This window comes from Arachis hypogaea, chromosome 13 (genome assembly GCF_003086295.3).
Source record: "Arachis hypogaea cultivar Tifrunner chromosome 13, arahy.Tifrunner.gnm2.J5K5, whole genome shotgun sequence".
In the NCBI taxonomy this organism is placed as follows: domain Eukaryota; kingdom Viridiplantae; phylum Streptophyta; class Magnoliopsida; order Fabales; family Fabaceae; genus Arachis; species Arachis hypogaea.
The window spans coordinates 74,608,214-74,615,831 of NC_092048.1; the positions used below are offsets into that span (position 1 = coordinate 74,608,214).

The 7,618-nt window shown below is 36.3% G+C and overlaps 1 non-coding gene and 1 pseudogene across 1 annotated transcript; one reads left to right on the forward strand and one right to left on the reverse strand.

The window, feature by feature from the left end:
• The first annotated feature begins 1,624 nt into the window (after positions 1-1,624).
• On the forward strand, positions 1,625-2,831 carry LOC112735049 (ethanolamine-phosphate cytidylyltransferase-like; annotated as a pseudogene).
• A 4,128-nt stretch (positions 2,832-6,959) lies between these two features.
• LOC112739743 (small nucleolar RNA R71) lies at positions 6,960-7,067 on the reverse strand. Its single transcript, XR_003170680.1, has one exon. It is a non-coding gene; the product is annotated as a small nucleolar RNA R71 (small nucleolar RNA).
• Between the last annotated feature and the right edge of the window lie 551 nt (positions 7,068-7,618).

Below are 7,618 nucleotides of genomic sequence, written 5' to 3' on the forward strand. Positions count from 1 at the left end.
AAGCCGAGTCTGTTCTCGGATTGGTTGAAGGCCAAGTTTCTTCTCAGATCGATTGGAAGTCAAATTTGTTTTCGAATTTGTTAAAAGCCGAGTTTGTTCTCAGATTAGTTAAAAGCTGAGTTTCTTCTCGAATCGATTGAAAGCTGAATTTGTTTTTGGATTGGTTAAAAGCCGAGCTTATTCTCGGATTGTTGAAAGTCGAGTTCTTCTCAGATCGATTGAAAGTTGATTTTTTTTGAATTGGTTGAAAGCCGAGTTTCTTCTCGTATTAATTCATTGATCAATTATGACATGTGAAATGTTATGAAACTACAAGAAAAAGGCCTATGGCCACGCTTCTTTTTGCTACGCTTTAAGAGCGTGGCAAAAAGTGGTCTATGGCCACACTTTTGTGAGGGTAGCGCTTGAATAGAGATTTGGCCACGTTTTTTTTGCTACGCTTTAAAAGCGTGGCGAAAAAGGTCAATGGCCATGCTTTTATGAGGGTGGCAGTTGATGCGAGATTTAGCCACATTTTTTTTGTCATGCTTATAAAGCGTAGACATAGAGAGATTTCGGCACGCTTTTAAAGCGTAGCAACAGGGTTTTATTATTGTGGCATTCAAAAAGCGTAGCCGTTTCCTATAAGCCTTTTTTCACTCTTCAAAAGCGTGGCCAAAAGGTTCCTCCATAAAAAAAATAAAAAAATGCTTGTATACCCTTCAAATTAAAATGTTTGAGTGTTATAACTTAATCTTTTGAAATTAAAGATTCAGAAGCTCGTATACCCTTCAGATGCTCGTATATCCTTCTTCATTCGAAGACCCGCGCCATAAGCCCTAACTCCTCCTTCTTCAAACATTAAGCCCTAACTCTGACGACACTCCGCGACGACGAGCCACTCCTGCGACGACGACACTCTGACGAAGAACTACTCTGACGACACTCTGTGAAGAACGTAGCTGCGCTCATAATGCCTCCGCCAGCAATCCCTCTTCCGGCACCCCTAGCCCTCCTTCTGCAGTGACTCTCTCTGGCGGTGACTCCCTCTGCTCAGTTGCCGTCGCAAACCCGCCGTCGATGCTCCCTTCCGTTTCTGCAAACCCTAACCCTTTCGGCGCCGCTCCCTTCCTGCTTAGCTTTAGAAGAAACTAGACTCTCCAAGCATTCATCGATCTTAGCTTCTTGCTTCTTTGCAAGTCCTGTTCTTATTCCTTTCTTTTATTTCTTTTTCTATTTCACACTTTCAGTCATCGATTTTCCTATGGTTAAACAGGATTTGAAAAAGTTTTAAAACTTGCGAAGAACATGCGTGGACTCACCCGCTGATGAGGGACGCATCATAGAGTAGGTACAATGTCTTTTGGAAACCCTGTTATGTTTATTGGATTTGATGAAATAGAATTCTGTATTTGATTGAAGTTTAATTTAAGTAGCAAGTCTCTGTAATCAAACCGGTGCATATTAGTTGGTTATGGTTGTGTTGTGTTGAATGTGTTAGTTGAATTGATTTATTTTTTTGGTTAATATTATTTTTGGGATTTCACATTTTGCCGTGATGGTTGCTTTGTTGCAGGTCTGTGCCTCCTCTTACATCACAGAAACATCTTGTTTCTGATAATAAAACAAAATAAAACAAAACAAAACCAATGCACTCAGACAGGCAAAAGCTCTAGGAGATGAATTGGTTGCGGGTCTGGTGAGTGATGAGGAGATCTTCGCCAATAAAGGCCCGTCTATTTTGTCCATGGAGGAGAGGTACTAATATTTGGTCCTTTTCTGTTTTGCTCCTAGTGATTTTCTCCTAGACAAAATCTAATTTAGCTTAAACATAAGACTAGAGACTTTGCAACAAGGGAATAAACTTGTTTGTTTGAATAACTCAAGTGTGCCAACATTGTAAAAGAATTAATGTTGAGAATGTATTTTGTCTTCCAGGCTGACCCTTGTTATTGAATTGAAATGGGTGGACGAAGTCATAACCGATGCTCCTTATGCAATTACTGAGGAATTCTTGAATCATCTTTTCTATGAATACAACATTGACTATGTCATACATGGAGATGACCCTTGCCTGCTTCCAGATGGAACAGATGCTTATGCTGCAGTAAAGAAAGCTGGCTGATACAAGCAAATTAAACGTACTGAAGGAGTTTCCAGCACAGATGATGTTGGTAAGATTTGTCTCTTCTTATGTTCGAAGATAGCAGAAATCTTGTGTTGTTGATGATAAAGTTAATTTTCTTGTTCCAAGTGTTATATTGATAAAAATTGGGTGGTAGGTAAAAGCTAATTATGTGTATGATCTCTGTTTCTATACAGGAAGAATTATGTCTTCGTTAAAAGATCAAAAAGCTCGCGAAGATCTTAATGGTACTGATGCAAAACCTTAAGAAGAAAGCAAGCCAAAGGTTTCCCACTGGTCCCAATTCCTACCAACTTCCTGACATATTGTACAGTTTTCAAATGACAAGGTATTTTGATTATCAATGCTTATATATCTTGACTTGCTGAGACAGACACTGATTTGAAATTTATGCCACATTCATTGGTTTCAAGATGAAAATATTTTGAGCGAATTTGCTCATTAGTTTTTGGAAATATTTTGCATGATAATTCATTGTGGCTTCATCCTCTTTTAGGGGCCTGGACCTGATGCTCGTATTGTATACATTGATGGGGCATTTGATCTCTTCCATGCTGGGCACGTTGAGGTATACATGAGTTTTCTATAGGTGTGCAACAGTCAAATAGCAGTATTTGATATGGATGTCTTAATTCAGTATTTCCTATTCTCTCAGATACTTAAGAAGGCTAGGCAGCTCGGAGATTTTCTTCTTGTTGGTATCTGATGAGCGGATAATTTATACGCTTTTTGGCATTGTTTTTACATAGTTTTTAGTATGATTTAGTTAGTCTTTAGTATATTTTTATTAGTTTTTAAATAAAAATCACATTTCTGGACTTTACTATGAGTTTGTGTGTTTTTCTGTGATTTCAGGTAATTTCTGGCTGAAATTGAGGGACTTGAGCAAAAATCAGATTCAGAGGTTGAAGAAGGACTGCAGATGCTGTTGGATTCTGACCTCCCTGCACTCAAAGTGGATTTTCTGGAGCTACAGAAGTCCAAATGGTGCGTTATCAATTGCGTTGGAAAGTAGCTATCCAGGGTTTTCCAGCAATATATAATAGTTCATACTTTGCCCGAGCTTAGATGACGCAAACTGGCGTTCAACACCAGCTCTCTGCTCTATTCTAGAGTTAAACGCCAGAAACAGGTTGCAAAGCAGAGTTAAATGCCAGAAACAGGTTACAAACTGGCGTTCAACTCCAAGGAAGACCTCTACACGTGAAAGCTTCAATGCTCAGCCCAAGCACAAACCAAGTGGGCCCGGAAGTGGATTTCTGCATCATTTACTCATTTTTGTAACCCTAGTAACTAGTTTAGTGTAAATAGAACTTTTTACTATTGTATTCAGGGTCTTTGGATCTGATCTTTGATTAGTCTTATGCTATCTTAGACCTTTATGGAGGCTGGCCATTCGGCCATGCCTAGACCTTCATCACTTATGTATTTTCAATGGTAGAGTTTCTACACACCATAGATTAAGGTGTGGAGCTCTGCTGTTCCTCATGAATTAATGCAAAGTACTACTATTTTTCTATTCAATTCAAGCCTATTTCTTCTCTAAGATATTCATTCGCACATAAGAACATGATGAATGTGATGATTATGTGACGCTCATCATCATTCTCACTTATGAATGCGTGCCTGACAAACACTTCCATTCTACATGCAAACAAGCTTGAATGTGTATCTCTTAGCCTCCTGATCGGTGAGATCAGAGTCTTCGTGGTATAGGATAGAACTATTGGCGGCCATTCTTGAGGTCCGGAAAGTCTAAACCTTGTCTGTGGTATTTCGAGTAGGATCCGGGAAGGGATGGCTGTGACGAGCTTCAAACTCGCGAGTGCTGGGCGTAGTGACAGACGCAAAAGGATTACTGAATCCTATTCCAGTATGATCGAGAATCGACAGATGAATAGCCGTGCGGTGACAGTGCATCTTGGACCATTTTCACTGAGAGGATGGGAAGTAGCCATTGACAACGGTGATGCCCTACACAAAGCTTGCCATGGAAAGGAGTATGAATAATTGGATGAAGACAGCAGGAAAGCAGAGGTTCAGGAGGAACGAAAGCATCTCTATACGCTTATCTGAAATTTTCACCAATAACTTACATAAGTATCTCTATCCCATTTTATGTTTTATTTATCTTTTAATTATTAAAAGTCTATAACCATTTGAATCCGCCTGACTGAGATTTACAAGGTGACCATAGCTTGCTTCAAGCCGACAATCTCTGTGGGATCGACCCTTACTCACGTAAGGTTTATTACTTGGACGACCCAGTGCACTTGCTGGTTAGTTGTGTGAAGTTGTGACAAAGTGTGTGAATTACGTTCTGAGCAGCAAGTTTTTGGCACCGTTGTTAAGGATCACAATTTCGTGCACCAAGTTTTTGGTGCCGTTGTCGGGGATTGTTCGAGTTTGGACAACTAACGGTTCATCTTGTTGCTCAGATTAAGTAATTTTATGCTTTTTGTTTTTATTCTTTTATTTTCGAAAAATTATCAAAAAAAAAAGAAAAAAATATATAATATAAAATATTTTTCAAAAAAAAATTTAATTTATGTTCTTCAGAATTTTTAAGAAGGAATTCTAGAGTTTCATGAGACATGTTGAAGCCTGGCTGGCTGTAAAGCCATGTCTAATTCTTTTGGACCGAGGCTTCCATTCATCAGCACATAAGCAAGTTGAATGAAGTATCAGCTGTTGTATGTCTGATTTGTATTTGCTAAAGCTTGGCTAGCCATTGGCCATGTCTAGTGTTTTGGACCGGATCTTTCACTGAAAGCGTGGCTGGCTAGTAAGCCATGTCTAATTCCTGGACCGGAGTTTTAGACTAACATTGCAAGATTCCTGGAGTTCCTATTAAAAATTTTTGAAATCCTTATTTTCCTTTTCAAAATAATTTTTGAAAAATCCAAAAAAAAAATTTAATAAAATTATAAAACCAAAAATAATTGTGTTTCTTGTTTGAGTCTTGTGTAAAATTGTAAGTTTGGTGTCAATTGCATATTTTTTCAAACTTTCTAGCATTTTTCAAAAATTCATGCATTACATTCTTCATGATCTTCAAGTTGTTCTTGGTAAGTCTTCTTGTTTGATCTTTAAAATTTCTTGTTTTATGTCCTTTCTTGTTTTTCATATGCATTTTCAATTTGTTAGTGTCTAAAATTAAAAATTTCTAAGTTTGGTGTCTTGCATGTTTTTCTTTTCTTAAAAATTTTCAAAAAAAACATGTTCTTAGTGTTCATCTTGACATTCAAAGTGTTCTTGCATGCATCATGTGTTTTGATCCAAAATTTTCATGCATTAAGTCTTTTTGATTTTTTTCTCTCTCATCATTAAAATTCAAAAAAAAAATATCTTTCCCTTCTTTCACTCATAAATTTCGAAGATTTGAGTTGACTTTTTCAAAACTTTTTAAAATTTAGTTATTTCTTATGAGTCAAGTCAAATTTTCAATTTAAAAATCCTGTCTTTTTCAAATCTTTTTCAAAAATCAAATCTTTTTTATTTTTTCCTTCATAATTTTCAAAAATTTCAAATTGATTTTCAAAAATCTTTTTCTCATTTTGTTTCATAAGTTCAAAATCTTTACTAACAATTAATGTGATTAATTCAAAAATTTTAAGTTTGTTACTTGACTAGTAAGAAAGGTTCAATCTTTAAACTCTAGAATCATATCTTTTTAGTTTCTTGTTAGTCAAGTAATCAACTTTAATTTTCAAAATCAAATCTTTTTAATTTCCTTTTCAAATCTTTTTCAAATTAAATGTCAATCACATCTTTTTCAAAATCAATTTCAAAATCTTTTCTAACTTCTTATCTTTTCAAAAATTAATTTTCAAATCTTTTTCAATTAACTACTTGACTTTTTGTTTGATTTTAAAAGTTTACTATTTCAATCATATCTTTTTCAAAACTACCTAACTAATTCTCTCTCTAATTTTCGAAAATCACCTTCCTCTTTTTCAAAATTTCTTTTAAATTAACTATTTGTTTTAAATTTTACTTTGATTTAATTTTATTTTTCTTTTTAAGTTTTTGAATTTTAACTTTAATTTCAAATTAAAAACAAAAATATTTTTATTTTATTTTATTTAATTTTCGAATTCTTCCCTCTCTCATCTCCTTCTAATTATTTATTCATCTACTAACACTTCTCTTCCACCCAAGAATTTGAACTCACTCTTCCCCTCTGTGTTTGGATTCTTATCTTTCCCTTCCTCTATTCTTCTCTTCTTATACTTACATAAGGAATCTCTATACTGTGACATAGAGGATTCCATATTTTCTTTTCTGTTTTCTTCTTTTTCATATGAACAGGAACAAGGATAAGAAAATTCTTGTTGAAGCTGATCCTGAACCTGTAAGGACTCTGAAGAGGAAGCTAAGGGAAGCTAAAGCACAACTCTCTGGAGAAAATCTGACAGAAATTTTTGAAAAAGAAGGAGACATGGCCGAAAATAACAACAATGCAAGGAAGATGCTTAGTGACTTTACTGCACCAAATTCCAATTTACATGGAAGAAGCATCTCAATCCCTGCCATTGGAGCAAACAATTTTGAGCTAAAGCCTCAATTAGTTTCTCTGATGCAACAGAACTGCAAGTTTCATGGACTTCCATCAGAAGATCCGTATCAGTTCTTAACTGAATTCTTGCAGATCTGTGATACTGTTAAGACCAATGGGGTTAGCTCCGAGGTCTACAGGCTTATGTTTTTCTCATTTGCTGTAAGAGACAGAGCTAGAATATGGTTGGACTCTCAACCTAAAGATAGCCTGAACTCTTGGGATAAGCTGGTCACGGCTTTCTTAGCCAAGTTCTTTCCTCCTCAAAAGCTTAGTAAGCTTAGAGTGGATGTTCAAACCTTCAAACAGAAAGAAGGTGAATCCCTCTATGAAGCTTGGGAGAGATACAAGGAACTGACCAAGAAGTGTCCTTCTGACATGCTTTCAGAATGGACCATCCTGGATATATTATATGATGGTCTGTCTGAATTATCAAAGATGTCATTGGACCATTCTGTAGGTGGATCCATTCATCTAAAGAAAACGCCTACAGAAGCTCAGGAACTCATTGACATGGTTGCAAATAACCAGTTCATGTACACTTCTGAAAGGAATCCTATGAGTAATGGGACGCCTCAGAGGAAGGGAGTTCTTGAAATTAATGCTCTGAATGCCATATTGGCTCAGAACAAAATATTGACTCAGCAAGTTAATATGATTTCTCAGAGTCTGAATGGATTGTAAGCTGCATCCAATAGTACTCAAGAGGCATCTTCTGAAGAAGAAGCTTATGATCCTGAGAACCCTGCAATAGCAGAGGTGAATTACATGGGGGAACCCTATGGGAATACCTATAATCTCTCATGGATAAATCATCCAAATTTCTCATGGAAGGATCAACAAAAGCCTCAACAAGGCTTTAATAATGGTGAAAGAAACAGGTTTAGTAATAGCAAGCCTTTTCCATCATCCACTCAGCAACAGACAGAGAATTC